Source organism: Pristiophorus japonicus, chromosome 15 (genome assembly GCF_044704955.1).
Source record: "Pristiophorus japonicus isolate sPriJap1 chromosome 15, sPriJap1.hap1, whole genome shotgun sequence".
In the NCBI taxonomy this organism is placed as follows: domain Eukaryota; kingdom Metazoa; phylum Chordata; class Chondrichthyes; family Pristiophoridae; genus Pristiophorus; species Pristiophorus japonicus.
In genome coordinates, this window is record NC_091991.1 from 132,127,628 (window position 1) to 132,144,553 (window position 16,926).

A 16,926-nucleotide genomic window follows, 5' to 3' on the forward strand; every position below is an offset into this window, starting at 1 on the left:
TAACCCCCTCATCCCTGGAATCAACCTAGTGAACCTTCTCTGAACTGCCTCCAAAGCAAGTATATCCTTTAGTAAATATGGAAACCAAAACTGCACGCAGTATTCCAGGTGTGGCCTCACCAATACCTTATATAGCTGTAGCAAGACTTCCCTGCTTTTATACTCCATCCTCTTTGCAATAAAGGCCAAGATGCCATTGGCCTTCCTGATCACTTGCTGTACCTGCAAGGTGCCCGCATGGTGATGTGAGTACACTGTATTGCTCCCTGCATCTTGGGTAACTTAGCAATGTGATAGACTTCTCCAGCCCTGTCAGTCTGAGCCTCCATGGTAATGGGGAAGCTGATAAAGTCTATCCTACATGCGTACAGGGCCTCTGTGACCTGTCTAATGCAGCGATGTGTGGCATGGTGAGACAGAGGGGTAATGTCTACCCCGGAGGCTCGAAAGGAACCGGACGCGTAAAACGATAGTGCCGCGGTGACCTTGACCCCAACGGACAGTGATGTCCTGAAGGTGATGGCTGGCTGCAGATCTGCCCTGATGAGCTGGCATATTTCAGGGATCACCATTTTGTGGAAGTGCAGTCTCCGAAGGCAGGTGTTCTCGGACCCATCGAGGTAAGGCCACTTCTCCTTGTAAGTGCGGGGTATGTATGGTCTGGACCTTCTCCTCAGTCTTGCGTGTCTTAGATTGGGCACTTAATGATGTGCATTAGACATTGTGCCATTTGCACTCTGCAGCATCTGTGTTGTAATCGATGCAGGCTGAGAAATGGCTGGCCCCATTCCAATAAAAGTATAATGCAGATTGTTCAGAAGCAATCATTTCAACACTAAAAAACACCGACAGTAAAACCCAATCATCCACAGTCTGAAAAGATGTCTGTTCAGATGGTCACTTCACCTGAGAAGAACTCCAGAGTCAATACAAACTCACCTGAAGTTGAAGCAGCCTTTTCAATGAAGCGACCTGCGATTTGAAAAATGACGTCCACACCGCTGTGGTTAGTTCAGAACAGTTCCACTTTTTCAGAGTAGTGTTTTGGGCGAGCGATATTGTGGGCGAGATGTGTGCAAGGTGGTGAAAGTGATGCTGGGCGATATACTGGGTGCTCATTTCGACAAATTTGATCTTTACGACAAAAAAAAGTGGGCGGTTGGTATTATTAAATTGCGGCGCTAATTATGTGCCGAAAGTAACGCTGGCCGATATTATGGGCGTTGGTTTTGCCTATTCTGATGATTCCGCCTTAAAAAAGTGGACGGGCGGTATTATTTTTTTCCTGGCGTTACCTACATGCCGAAAGTAACACTTGACGATAAGTGTCTGAAAAATGGGCGGCAGTTCCATTTTGTGGCAAAATGGGCGAGATATGGGCGTTACACCTCATTTCAATGTTAAAATGGACGTTAAGTGGGTGTTATGCATGCCAAAATAATGGAAAATCTAGCCCATGGACTTAATTTTCCATATTTACAAATCAAACTTAACCACTGGTTTTCTGTTTCGAAGAGGATAGCTTCGCTCTTGAACAGAACTTTCCAAACTTGTTGTCTAATCTGAACTGATTCTAAGCTGAGCCCGAGGAGAGTTTTTCTCCAGGGGATGCCGTTGATCGACATTTGGACTCTCTACAACTTCAGACTGTTTGTCTGCCTGACTCGGACTCAGTCTTAAATTCTGATTTTCTCTTGATCTTGTTTCTGGTACATCTGATGTAGGATTTGCTACTAGTACTCTACTTGTAACAAGACTATCTGACTCACCAGAAATAATTGAATCATTCCAACTTTCAACTCTTTCCACATCTGTAGGTAAAATATGATCTTGTTAGTTTGATGAAGAGATGAACTACTATTTATACAACTGGTGTAGAGCTACCTTCAGTGAGATAAATCTACATTATCATAATCTAGTGAGATATGACCTTTATACAATCTATTAACACAGCATCATAAATAGTTAGCTGCCACACACAGGATCTGGATATTATTCCATGTATTAAGATAGGAGCCTAAGTTGATCTACTTTGACCCATATTCAGCAATTTAAAAATATCAAGCAGCTGTACATTTGCTGTCAGCACTGAAATCTGTTGTCTGTAACTATAGTAACTCACACCATCATAACTTCCACTGAGGTTTCTATGTTGCCAGTACCACAGAAAGGCATGCTGGCATTACACAGGTGACTCTAAATGAAATTCAGCCATCCCCTTCACTGACTTTCAGCTGCTGCAGGCATCCTACCTGGCACCATAGCAACCAACTGGACATGCTCATGCAATCCGTTATCATTACTCCCTTGTTAGCATTACTTCTCATTAAAACATGCACTCAAACAGAGAGAATTAAACATATTGGCAAATTGGAGCTACTGTGAATTACAGCATTTAACCTATTAGGCTGTAGTCCTCCAGATCCCTCTTTAAGTTATCATTCAATAAAACAATAACATAAATTATTATGTACCTTCGTACCACATTATAACAACCAGCCAGTACACAGCCTCCATCACAGCATCCTGTTGCACAACCAGCCCCAAATAATGAAGGTAAATTCTCTGATCAGGCTTCCATTGCATGGTGTGTTACTAGACTGAAGTACAGGTGCAGCATCCCGAATCCGGAACCCTCGGGACCGAGGCCGATCCGGATCTCGCATTTTTCCGGACTTTGGAACGTCTTTCTGACGTCACGAATCCGGAAACACCTAAGCCCAGGTTCGGGTATTTCCAGATTTCGGAATGTCAGAAAGGGTGTGGAGGGAGGAGCTGTTCGGGCCGTCTTGGGGCTGGCCCCGCCAAGGATGTTGTCGGGTGGAGCAGTGCTGAGGAGGCTGTCGGACGGGGCCCCGCTGAGGAGGTTGTCGGGTGGAGCAGTGCTGAGGAGGCTGTCGGATGGGGCCCCGCTGAGGAGGTTGTCGGGTGGAGCAGTGCTGAGGAGGCTGTCGGACGGGGCCCCGCCAAGGATGTTGTCGGGTGGAGCAGTGCTGAGGAGGCTGTCGGACGGGGCCCCGCTGAGGAGGTTGTCGGGTGGAGCAGTGCTGAGGAGGCTGTCGGATGGGGCCCCGCTGAGGAGGTTGTCGGGTGGAGCAGTGCTGAGGAGGCTGTCGGACGGGGCCCCGCTGAGGAGGTTGTCGGGTGGAGCAGTGCTGAGGAGGCTGTCGGACGGGGCCCCGCTGAGGAGGTTGTCGGGCCAGCAGGCCCTGCCAAGGATGTTGTCGTCGGGCGGGGCCCCGCCGAGGAGGTGTTCGTGCTGGCCTGCAAGGAGGCCCCGAGGTCAGGCAGCGGCGAAGCCCCGAGGTCGGGCAGGGTCGTCCGGTTCGGATTCCGGAACATTTTACGGATTCCAGACGGCCCTACCACGAATCATCCAGAGTCTGGATTCCAGAACATTCTGGATTCTGGAACTCCGGATTTTGAACGCTGCACCTGTACCACCAGCGCTGCCTCCACAAGATCCTGCAAATCCACTGGGAGGACAGATGCACCAACATCAGTGTCCTTGATCAGGCCAACATCCCCAGCATTGAAGCACTGACCACACTTGACCAGCTCCGTTGGGCGGGCCACATTGTCCGCATACCTGACACAAGACTCCCTAAGCAAGCGCTCTACTCGGAACGCCTACATGTCAAGCGAGCCCCAGTTGGGCAGAGGAAACGTTTCAAGGACACCCTTAAAGCTTCCTTGGTAAAGTGCCACATCCCCACTAGAACCTGGGAATCCCTGGCCCAAGACCGCCCAAAGTGGAGGAAGAGCATCCGGGAGGGCGCTGAGCACCTCGAGTCTCGTCGCCGAGAGCATGCAGAAATCAAGCGCAGACAGTGGAAGGTGCGTGCGGAAAACCAGACTCCCCACCCACCCTTTCCTTCAACCACTGTCTGCTCCACCTGTGACAGAGACTGTAATTCCCACATTGGACTGTATGGTCACCTGAGAACTCACATTTAAAGTGGAAGCAAGTCTTCCTCGATTTCGAGGGACTGCCTATGATGATGATGGTGTTACTAGTACCCACTCAACCATTTGTTGACCAGTCTGGTGAGACTTTGTGGGGTCAGATTCATTGACATATTATGGTTGAGTACTGAGGCTATCTTGGGCTCGATGCTAGGAGTTTGCCAAAGGGATCAGAGGACATGTGTGTAAGCGATTTTTATAGGGATGATGGGCAAATTTGAAGCTATGTGACCACTTAAAAGTAAATACCTGCAGCTGGGGAAAGAAATGTTGGCCACGTTAACAAAGGTTACAATATTCTCTAACGTATATTTCAGCCTTTGAAAAGGCTGTTTGGAACAACAGAACACTTTGACCAAGTGATGGAGTGGTTCAACACTCCATTCCTCTGTTGGATTATTGGCAAACTGGAGGTGTTGCAGAATGAGATAGTAGGAAGAATGGTGGGCCTGCTTACCATCGCAGGGCATCCTGTGCATATGACAGCATTGCAGCATCCCTGGACGGAGGTAGAAGAAGACTTAAGCGGACACCAGACTATTGCTGCCACTGGTCTGTGGTGGATCTTCGCTGTTGGTGTCCTTGCAGCAGGTGCCATCGCAGTGAATCTGTCTGTCTTCTGACCTGGAGCCTGTGCAGGCAGTGCTGCTCAGTCATGGTCAGGTATGGGGACCCATGCCTGTAAATCCAGATGGGAGGATACTGGCAGTGAACACATTAGCATAGATCTATCCTTGGCCCCCTCCTATTTCTCATCTATATGCTGCCCCTTGGCGACATCATCCAAAAACATGGAGTCAGTTTCCACACATACGCTGACGACACCCAGCTCTACCTTTCCACCACTTCTGTCGACCTCTCCATGGTCTCTAAATTGTCAGATTGCTTGTCCGACATCCAATACTGGATGAGCAGAAATTTTCTCCAATTAAATATTGGGAAGACCAAAGCCATTGTCTTTGGGCCCTGCCACAAACTGCGTTCCCTAGCCACCGACTCCATCCCGCTCCATAGTATTGGTCTGAGGCTAAACCAGACTGTTCGCAACCATGGTGTCACATTTGACCCTGAAATGAGCTTCCGGCCACATATTGCGACATAACTAAAACCGCCTATTTTCAGTTCTGCCCTCTTGAACATCCATTTATTACTGCTCAACCATTGGTGGCCGTGACTTCAGCTGCCTAGGCCCCAAGTTCTGGAACTCCCTCCCTAAACCTCTCCGCCTCCCTACCTCTCTTTCCTCCTTTGAGACACTCCTTAAAACCTACCTGTTTGATCAAGCTGTTGGTCATCTGCCATAATTCTTTTCATGTGGCTCAGTGTCAAATTTATTTGTTTTGTCTTAAAACATTCCTGTGAAGCACTTTGGGACGTTTGACTACGTTAAAGGCGCTATATAAATAAAAGTTGTTGTTGTTGAAAGATTTGGGAAGGGAATGAATAAAAGGTACAAAAAAAGTTCCTAAATAGTCTCACAGCATTGCTACAGACCTTACTGTAGAGCCTTTTAAACAATCTCTGTAAACAGTGCACTCTAGCAACTTTAAACACCACTTTCTATGGGTGGGTAGATTCCTGAACATTGTACTGGCATAAATATCAGGAAATTACATGGACATCTAAGTGACATCATTGGGACCGAATTTTAATATAATTAACTGCGAACTGGCAGTCACTTCTGGCATAAGAACAATACTCGATTGGAAAAGTGCACGGTTGTTAAATAGATGGAATGTCAGTATAACAGATCTCCACCCATTTTTCGGATGCTTTTTCCCACTTTATGCCCTTCAGTAGGAGGTAACCAATCAGAAAATCTATCCTGGAATGTCAAGTGCACTGTAATAATGACTGTGCTGCGACTTCTGGGCATTACTTCATAACACCCAACTCCACCCATGAAAAGAAGACTGTTCTACTGAACAAAAACTTTCAGTGTAAGTTCGTTTCAAATTTTGAAGGAATCATCATAAATGCATACATCACACAGATTAAATACTGGATAAGGTGCCCCATACACATTTATTCCACATCTAGGGAGACTTGTACACCTCACATTTACATTTTCCACTAAATGTGATGCTCCAAAAATCTCTTACTCCCATTGAATCAAACATGATTCATGTCTTCTATGACTCAGTGCTAATAAAAAAACATTAGCCTACAATGTTCCCTGTTGTCAAATTCCCAATCAGCTTCTCTCACTGCAAACAATACCCACTGTGCACCCCATGTGGAGCAGAACTTTTTACATTAACTTTGCCCTGTGTTTCTGCATAAAATCATCCCCAGTGGCAGAGCAAAACAAGTTCCACAAAACACTTTAATCGCCATCATTTATAAACCCAACTCTATGAATAGAATACACACAGGGATTAGCCGGGGCTGGTGAGACTATATCTATCTTACTGAAGAGGCAAGTCGAGGGCTGTGTCTCACCAATGTGATAAAGCCCTCACTAGTGCCATTCCCCTCAGGTCTAGTTGACAGATGCAATATGGGCAATTGGTGGGAATGGAATTGCAGTTAAAATGGAGCAGCTCCATTTCACTCTGTTGCTCCCGATCTGCAATTGTAAGGCTGCTGGGTTTGGTGGCAGATGAGGCTCCCAACAGACTCTGATGGCGGCCTCAATAATAAATGGAAACTCAATAATAAATGGAAATCAGGGTCCCATAGCGTTCATGGAGCTCCGATAGAATTTTAATCGGCTCCTGAGCCAGGCGCCCACCTGCTGACCTTGCTGGGAGCGACCAAAATGTCCGACGTGATAAGTTTAAAAACCTTTCTTCCATGGGGCCTTAGGAGGCTCTGTCACCCCGGGTTCCTCCTCCCCAGCCGTGAGACCTTGAAAACACCCACCCCGGTTGCTGCTGGCAGCCTTCTTCCTTTAATCCTCCGGCACTGTCCACTGGAAATGGCCAAGCAGCTGACTGGCACGATTCCAATGAGACCCAGCGGTTAAAATCTGCTCCCACTCCCACTCTCTCCAGGAGTTAAAATCAATCCTCACGTTTGACTGTAGGTGGCAGTGGATGTAATTTGTTGCCGTGCACTGTGTTGTGATAGTACCTGTGACTAACTACAGAGAGAGATGGGTGGGGTAGTGCATGGCATGTCTGGCTATTGCCCCTCAAGTGCATATGTGTGGGAATGGGGTGTATTTGTATGTTCTGACGTCAGGTCATCAACCTGAAATGTTGGCCCCAATATTGAGAGGGGCGGGTTTTCCGAGCGGGGTGTGGGGGGAGGGAGGTGATTCATTTATTTTTGAGAGAATCCCCACCCAGAAGTCAGCCTGATTGACAGGCTTGGCTCCCAGTCGGGCAGGGAATACTCCAGAGGAGGCCGCAGGAGCAGGTAGGAAGCCTGCGGCTGCTCCGTGCAGGAGGCCATCCTTTCCATGGAACACCACATTGTTGCCATCACCTGTGAGCTGGCGGTGCTCGTGTTGGAGATGGACTCCTCCATTCTCTGAACACAGCTCAGCTGCAAAAGCTGCAATTGTTGCTACCCTCCAAGATCATCCTTATTCCTGATAACCCCCGAGGTTCAACATCTGCTTGCAGTTCAGCAGAGCTGGGAGCGTCCTGTGCCCTCCGGCGAGGAATCCCCACTACTGTCCCTGTCAACATCGCCTTCTCTTGCTCACTTGTGAATTGTGAGGCACCAGGTGAGCGCTCTACTCTGGCGCACAGGACACAGCGAGGCGTGCGTATCTGCACTGGTGCTGGCTGGCCTTGGATCTGCTGGTGGTGCACCCTCAGCGGCTGGAACTTCCTCTGAGGAGTTCTCTTCCTCCTCTGGCTGGACAGTTGGGGGTGGGGGGGAGGGCACTTGATGTACCTGTAGGAGAGTAAAGAGATGAATTAGAAGTGTTATGATAAGAATGGGTAACATTACCATTATGCACATGATGACATTTCACTGGCTGCTGACATCAGTCATCATATAGAATAGAATACAGCCAGGGTGATCTTCTGGACTAGTTTCAGTTGCCTGAATGGGTCGGAGAGGAATTTTCCCAGGTTTTTTCTCCCTAAATTGGCCTGGGTTTTTATCTGGTTTTTGCCTCTTCCAGGAGATCACATGGCTCCGGTTGGGGTGGAGTGTAGAATGTTTTAGTATAAGGGGTGTCACAGTTGTGGTAAGGTGGACTGGTTGGTCTGGGTGCTCTTTGCCTTTCCGTCATTGTTCATAGGTTTATATGTAACTTTTATGACTGCTGACCAAGGGCCGTGTGGCTCTTTGTTGGCCGACGTGGACACGATGGGCCGGAATGGCCTCCTTCTGCGCCGTAAATTTCTATGTTTCTATATGAGTGACAATTAATGCCATGTGGCTGCATGAGATGTAATGCTGTCACCAGATTGCGGGGAGGTTCCTCTTGTCTCTGTCTCCCACTACCAGAAGTTCTGCAACTCCAGAGTTTTCGAGGGTCTCCTCCTCTGCTGGAGTCAAACCTGTGAAGACTGGAGGGCCACCTCCGGTTCTCTCCCTCTCCCTGGTGTTGTGGGATCTCTTCTTCTGCAAGGAGGGAATGAAGAAAACTTTGTGAGAGAGATGGAATGAGTGTAAGGAATGGATGGGTTACATCTGTAGAGGGTGACTATGAGGGAGTGGGGTACCAATGCTAAATTGCCTCCTTCTGTGGTGTTACTTGCTATGATTGCCTTCGGATGAGGGTGAATGTCACTGCTGGTTAGTCAGATGGGGATGTGAGTAGGTGCATAGATAGAGAGGGATGGTTAGATATACAGGGCAGGTTAGTGTGTGGAGTGACGTGCAGGAGTAGGCTTGGGAAGGCAGAGTGATGGAACTTGGTGACAGGAACTGCAGGATGTAGGTGAGTGTGACACTGCACTCACCTTTCCTGACCTCATGAGATCAGTAAATCTCTTGCGACACTGGATCCACGTTGTCCTCACCACATCCCTGCTGCTGACCACCTCTGTGATCTCTAGCCATGCCTTCTTTGTGTCTTTGGCTGGTCTTTTACTGCCATCAGCAGGGGAGAGGACCTCCCTCCCTGTGTGTTCTTACTCCCTGGACCAGCACTTCCAGGAAGGCATCTGGGAATCTTGGCTTTCTGCCTTTGCATCCCCATGACCCACAGAATTGTCAATGGTATTCAGCAAATTTGCGCTCTTGAAATCACCTTCAACACTCCTGCAGCAACCTTCAAATGAGATGTGTGCAAAGCTTCTTTTAACATCTGCGTTGAAAACGAGTCATCGGTGCCGTCATCAGACCTGCTCCATTTAATTGGGCTGGGAAATCGGCGTGACTCTTGAATTGGTTGCATGGAGTTAAACGCGCTGCGCAGATCGCGCTGTTCTAATCGTTGGGATGGCGACCCGCCTCACGTCCCGCACTTGACCCGACTCCAAGGTGAAGACTACGGCCAATATGTCTGTTGAGCCAATTTAAATTGTGTGTGGTAACTGTTATGCATGTAATCCTCGGCAACCTGTATCACACCACCACCAGAGGGCCTACCTGTTGGATGCTCAAGGGATCCCAGCATCGCTTGGGAGCACTGTATATAAGCAGGCCACCCACGCGGTACCTGCAATCTGGAGTCTAATTAAAGGAGCTAAGGTCACACTTGCTCATTGCTCAGAGTACTCAGTTTCATCCTTTATTATAAGCTTATCAGTAACCTTAAAGACTGAAACACAAGGGTCTAGACTTTCCCTAAAGCCCCTCAACACCTGATTGCCTGCTGAGAAGAACTGCTAACGTCAGTGAGTAACACTGGGAGAATTTCCATTTTTATGTTTAAAGTAATTAAAACTAACCGCCCGGCGGTTTTCTCGGCAGTTAAATGGAAAGTTAGTACCATGGGCGGTCGTTACCGGAATGGACGGTAAGTACTAAAATTTAGTCCGAGGCTGCGGTTGGGCCTCGGGAGGGAGAAAAACTTTTTAAAAAGTCATTAAAAAAAAATAACAACGTACAAAACATTCCCAAGACAGTTTTAAAGCTAATCGCCGTTTTAAAATTAAAAAAAATAAATAAAGAACCTTTAGCTTACCTTTCTTTGCAGGGTTCTCTCGGCGATGTGGACGCCGGTGGTTGAGGCCAAACTTACGCCCTGGCGGTTGTTCTCGACGTTGCACATGGGCGGTTTGGTCCCGGTGGGCATTTTCAGATGTGGGCGACAACATTGAAAAACTTAAGTGGAAACTTTCGTCGAGCGAAAAAACAGCTGTACCGCCGAGAAAATCGCCGACAATGAAGGTGAAAGTCTAGCCCAAGTACTCTGCGATAACGATAATAGCGAATAATGCAACTGGAAGTTTCAGCTCACCTGAAACGTCATGTTGGGGGAGCGGAACAAGAAGTTCAAACAACTTGAATAACTTAACTATAGCAGCAATCAAATCGGTGTCTAATTTTCCTTGTGGCACTGTCAGCCAATATTGAATTGGTTACATTAATAGATTGAAATGCTGCATTATCCCTTTACCCCAAGTGGAGGTGTGGGGGATTGGTGGTCCCGCTACTTACGTATTTTTTTACTTTGAAAAACGCAGGACTCACGCATAGCTTCAAAGATGTCACAGCATTAAACTGGAACTGCGCAGTTTCATTGACAGGAAATGTGTCCTTTTGAAAAAAAATTACATCTCACCCGACCCTAATCCACCCGGTTAAGAGTTAAAATGATCCCTGTTAACTCTGTTTCTCTCTGCCTGATCCGCTGAGTATTTCCAGCATTTTCTGTTTTTATTTCAGATTTCCAGCATCTGCAGTATTTTGCTTTGGTTTACGTGTGTGTGTGTCAGCATCATCATCATAGGCAGTCCCTCGGAACCGAGGAAGACTTGCTTCCACTCCTGAAGTGAGTTCTTTGGTGACTGAACAGTCCAATACGAGAGCCACAGACTCTGTCACAGGTGGGACAGATAGTCGTGAGGGAAGGGGTGGGTGGGACTGGTTTGCTGCACGCTCTTTCCGCTGCCTGCACTTGATTTCTGCATGCTCTCGGCGTTGAGACTCGAGGAACTCAGCGCCCTCCCGGATGCACTTCCTCCATTTAGGGCAGTCTTTGGCCAGGGACTTCCAGGTGTCGGTGGGGATGTCGCACTTTATTAGGGAGGCTTTGAGGGTGTCCTTGTAACGTTTCCGCTGCCCACCTTTGGCTCGTTTGCCATGAAGTAGCTTCGAGTAGAGCACTTGCTTTGGGAGTCTCATGTCTGGCATGCGGACTATGTGGCCTGCCCGACGGAGTTGATCGAGTGTGGTCATTGTGTGTGCATGGTGCGGGGGGAGTGTGCACGGTGCGGGGGGAGTGTGCACGGTGTGGGGCGAGTGTGCACGGTGTAGGAGGAGTGTGCATGGTGCGGGGCGAGTGTGCACGGTGCGGGAGGAGTGTGCACGGTGCGGGGGGAATGTGCACGGTGCGGGGCGAGTGTGCACGGTACGGGAGGAGTGTGCACGGTGCGGGAGGAGTGTACACGGGTGCGGGGAGAGTGTGCACGGTGCGGTCGGAGAAGCACTGCTCTCAGGCACAGATATGCCCATTTGTCATCTCTGTCGACAGTAGTATTGCTCAGGAGGATTTATTTTAGGCAGTTGAACATTGGTTAATCAAAGAACCGAAAACAGTCACGGATGCCAAATCACAAACACAGTTATGTTGTAACAAGTAAATATTTAATAATATGAACAGTTAAATCATCCCTCTGTGTCAAGGCCCTCTCCATGATTGCTCGCACTTGCTAAACTAACTGCCACAGAACAGTAGTGGTCCTAATAAATATCTTTGTGCCTGAACATGCAGAAGAGTGTTTAGGCCATTGAAATCATTATGTGATCCTGCGCCTAATGCTAAGCAAAGTATAAATCAAATAGTAGTTGGCATATGTTCGATCTGCCACTGCATGAATTTGCATTGTTTACTAACTGATTCACTTCAATGTGTAACCCCCTTATGTAACCATACAAACCATTCTTGGCAGTGGATGCATCCTCTCGATTTAGATGAAGATTGAATCCCTGGAGCACTTTGGTCTGCAGCATTTGAATGGTCCATTTTACTATGGCCTGTCCTGCCAAATCTTGCATTGCATGTTCAATGCACTGTCTGGAAGGCACTGTAATTGTGTTGCTGAAGATTCTGTCACTAGTGGTAACCCATGAGATATTCTTATTTATCTGCTCACTTATACATTGCACTCCGAGCCACAGCTGGCCCAGATACTAAAGGGCAAAATTGATGGCTGCCCATTTCTCGGCGCCCACCGGGTGGGAGGTCAGTATTTGGCACCCGCTCCCGCCGGGTCCCGTCGGGAGCCGCTTTGGTCGCCGTTGTGTGGGTGGCAGCGGGAGCTACAGTCGGCGTCAGTTGGCGGTTGGGAGCAAGTGGGAGCAGGCAGGAGCGGGACTCGGTGGCAAACATCATGAGAGTGCCTCGGGTGGAAGCATCTCTGTTATATCTGTAATGTACTAATGAATGACTCCACGAGGCAATGTGTTGCACTCAAACTGTAGTGACCTTGGTCCTTGATTCCAAACTCCAGAGTGAGGCACAAGCATGGTTGGCAGCCTTTAATACTAGGCCTTGCCACCAAGGCAAGAAACCCCCGGTCTCCACCAATTGCACCCTCTAGTGGTGCCAGCATGCATATACACAGTGTAAACCTTATTGACAGTACATCAGGTAAACAAGTCTCCATCTTATGCAACCACACACTGACTGCACAGAGAGTACATCCATAGTCTGCATATACAACATCCTCCACTCGGGTATTTTCGGAGAGCTTCCACTGCGCATGCGCGGGATTTTGGCCTTTTTTTGTAGTTTTGGGGATGGGACCTGTGGCCCTTTTGTGGCCCTTGTACGCTAATTGAGGAAGTGCTCAGGGCCATAAAAGGAGAGCATTTAATTGTACCTGTGAGGGGAGAGGAGAGAGGAGAGAGAGGAGACAGAGAAGAGAGGAGACAGAGAAGAGAGGAGACAGAGAAGAGAGGAGTGAGGAGAGAGGAGACAGAGAAGAGAGAGAGGATACAGAGAAGAGAGGAGAGAGGAGAGGAGAGAGGAGAGAGAGGAGAGAGCGAGGGGAGAGAGGAGAGAGAGAGGAGAGAGTTGGTTAGAGAGCAGAGATGGCATTGGAGAGGGGCCAGTCTGAGTTGCAGAGCGGGCAGTGTGACAAATTTATAACCAGATTGTTGAGCAGCCATTCCTCTCATCATAGAGGATGAGTGGGCAGAAAGCGTCAACGAAGACTGGCAGAACCAGGCCCAGAGCAGGAGTTGGAGGAGCTAGTGACAGAGGTGGAGTGTAGGTACAGCGAGCTCACCCGGGATGGGCATGGCAAGCCTCCACCAGCCCAATACCAATGTCTTTGGATGGACATAGGTCAGAGGTCAGTGCAACGGGCAACGTGGAGCGGGATGGGGACCAATGCCGCAAACGGTGGAACGATTTGGTGGCAGCAGCTAAAATGAGCACAAATTTATTCGCCCCCTCCTGTCCAAGGCCAAAACGGTTGTGCGCGCGATGTGTGTGTGTGTGTGCGGGAGTGTGTGGGGAGGGCATGAGCAAAGGGGGTAAAGGCTGCAACATTTCTTTGTGCAGAGAAAACAAGCAGCCAAACAGGCAAACCTGAGTACGACCGGAGGAGGCCCACAAGATGTGGTGGAATTGACCAGGCTGGTGGGGCGTGCGTTGGCCATTGGTGGGTCATCACCGCAATCCAACCACAAACGTTTCTGCAGATCTGGAGCTACTGCAGGGTAAGGCTACACTCATCCCTGGTGTCAGCGATGCTCATGGCATGAAAGTACTTGTAATGTTAAGGCACTCGCGGTTAAACGCAGACTTTGTCGCCCATTATTGGTGTGGACATGTAGGGATGGGAGTCCTTGCTGACATAATGTGAGATGGAACGACTCACAACTCACTTTCACCACCACCCCACACACACTACAGACTGAAACGTTGTCCTCCACTTGCTGATGCTGACTCGGACACCACGGATCTGGAGAGACCATCGACCTCTGGCCTTCACAGACACCCCAGCATTTCCCACCCCGACGTTCTCCTGCACCCCCAGCCCACATCACCCATGTCCACTGCTCCCACCTCGCCACCCAGGGCAGGAAGAAGAGGAGAAAGAGGAGGGGCAAGGGCCCATATTTGTGCCCCTTCACCTGGAGGACCGGAAGCGCCTGACATCGGCCCCCTGCCAAGTCAGCCAAGTGTCCACAGAACCTCGGCGTCAGGCTCAGATTTCCTGGGGTTTCCAACAGACTCAACTCACGCAAGCTCAAGCAAGCGCAGAGTCCATGGTGCAAAGGGAAGCAAGGTCCCACCACCCAGCAGCATCGAGCGACCACCTGCGGATGCAGGACAGCTCGCTCTATTCAGCCAGATGGTGCAGCTATCAACCACTGGTGTGGAGGTAGGTCGCGAGATGCAGCAGACCATTGCTGGGATAGCTGCCAGCATCACCACATGCACTCAGCAGCACGATCAAAGGATGGAGTGCCCCCTCACAGTGTTGGAGTGCGCGACAGAAAGCGTCAAGGCCATAAGGCAGGAGATGGCTTCTGCGCGCGTGGTTCAAACCCCTGACCCCACACCCTCAAGGCAGACAGATGCAGAGGAGCAGGAGATCCTGGCTCCTTCGGTCCCGGAGCGCCCTACGTTCTCACCGATACGCACACGTCTGCACACACCCCACTGCCCTCCTGCACAACCTCCTCAACCAGAGGTAGGGAGGGCCGCTCCATCATGTAGGCATGGGGAGGAAGAGGGCATCGCTGCTAGGTGGGCGGGTGGGGAAAGAGAGGCAGTGGTGCCGGATCGAGGGGTGGGTGTTGCTTCCTCATCTAAATGTATGTATATCTGATAATATTATGTAACGTTTGTCATTGTGCACTTGTAAATACACTCACATTGTGGACCCTCTGTTTATGCGTGTGTCATTTTAACGTCATGTGGGATGCATTGTGCCAACCACACATCTGTCCCTCAGGTCATCTGCTTCATCAGGAATATCTTCCCATCCACATCTGACTGCAGTGTATAATGGGTCCTGTCATCAGGCCATCGCATGACGACAATGAATGCAGGAAGGCTGCCATTCAATTACTCTAGTTTACCAAGTTGCAGGGCAGACCGTAAGGCTTGCACTTCAACCCTCTTTTTGCAAGGCCAAAGATGGAGGACTGCCACCCCTGAGATGACATGGTCCTCAGTTACATTGCAGTACATTGTGTGAGACAATTAATGAATCAGCTTGGATGTACAAAATGTGAGATGCTGAACACTTTTCAGTCATTCTTAATAATTTTCCCTTCGCCATTGGTCTTCTCAATGAAGGACTTTCAACAAGCTGCAATAAAAAAGCCTCCACTAGATTAGACACATTTCAGTCGGTTTTATGACATCAAGTTTAAACATCTCCATCAGCAAGAAAGTAATACAACATTGACCTAATTTCTTTCCAGCAGTCCCACTGATATGGTGCAGAATCCGACTGGCTGCCGTGATGTGATGGCCACCAGCACTCCCTCCCAGCCGATGTGCGATTGCTGCCCCATTGCACTCCACCACTGCCTCCCTCCCTCCCTCCCTCCCTCCCACGGGATCTGCGAGTGCTGGCCCATTCTACTCCCCCTCTGTCTCCCTCTCACCCTCCCACCCGATGTGCGATTGCTGGCCGACTGCCGCCCAGCTCAGACCTGCTTTTCCAGAGCGGTCCTCCTGGCGGGCGGCAGGTCGACAGGAGGCCAGGAAAAATGACCAAAATGGAGATTCACAGACATCCGGCCTGGGCGGGCGGGACGATGTGACGTGGGCGGAACCCTTCCACACCAAGTTCCTGCCGGGCAGAACCTCAATGGCAGATAGGCGATTCCAGACGAATCGCCCAGAAAACGTCCATTTCCGGCGGAACCTCGGTGGTTGCGGGTGGGACAGCGATGAAATTCGGGCCCCTATAAAAGAGAGATAGACTATTGTGGGCTTTTACACAGAGGCCTGACAGGGAGACATTAGACTCATTCAGGTACGATAAAAAGTAGACAGAAGATGGTTGTAATGTATTTGCTTCATGGGTTCTTGCTTAAGAATTAATAGCAACACATTGCTATTAATAACCAGTTGGTTTATTCACAAAGGTTTAACAATCACACTATATATTACCAGCTTATCCACTAGGCTCACAACTGCATACCTCAGCGTGGATGACCTAGACCCAACTGACTGGGGTTTTATTGAGTCTTGTGAACATCATGTGACTGGCTAAGCCACTCTACAAACCTGTGAGCATACTCACAGGTGCATACAGTACAATGGTGTTTAAGCTTTCCATAAGGATAGTCGAATTTTCAATTGGTGGCATGGAAGGGACGAAGGGAGATCGGAGAGTTGGACAAACGGGCCTCAGGCACTTTGTGTACCCGATTCAGTCTGTGTAGAGTTTTATGGCCAGCTGCAGTTTGTGTGCTAGAGTGTTGTGGTATGTTTCATGCCATAGCCTCATTTATGCAAAAATATCAAAATAAACATCTGATGGAATTTCCTGGCCTTGGCACCAGAATTGCAGGGGAGCTAACAGGGGCCGAGGTCAGGGGGGGCTGGAGGTCTTGTAGAGCCGGAACATATTTGCTTCAATTTATAAAAATTGAAATGGCATGAAAAGCCAGCAGTGTCTCTTAAAGGGATTCCCAGGGCTGCTTTTTAAAAAAAAATCTGAAGGGAAAACCAGCATCTCACATTTTGTACAGGGACCAGGTGGTGTGGGGGAATAGGGATTCAGGGGTTCCAATTAAAAATAGAAACTGGTCAAAGCTGTCGGTCCAGATCCAAGCACAGCACTGCCCGGCTGGAGGGAGAGACAGTCGGGAGCACAGGGAGGCAGCGGGGAGGGCGGGGGGTGGGGAGCAGGGGGAGGCAGCGGGGAGGGCAGGGGGACAGGGGGAGGCAGTACTGCGAGGGGG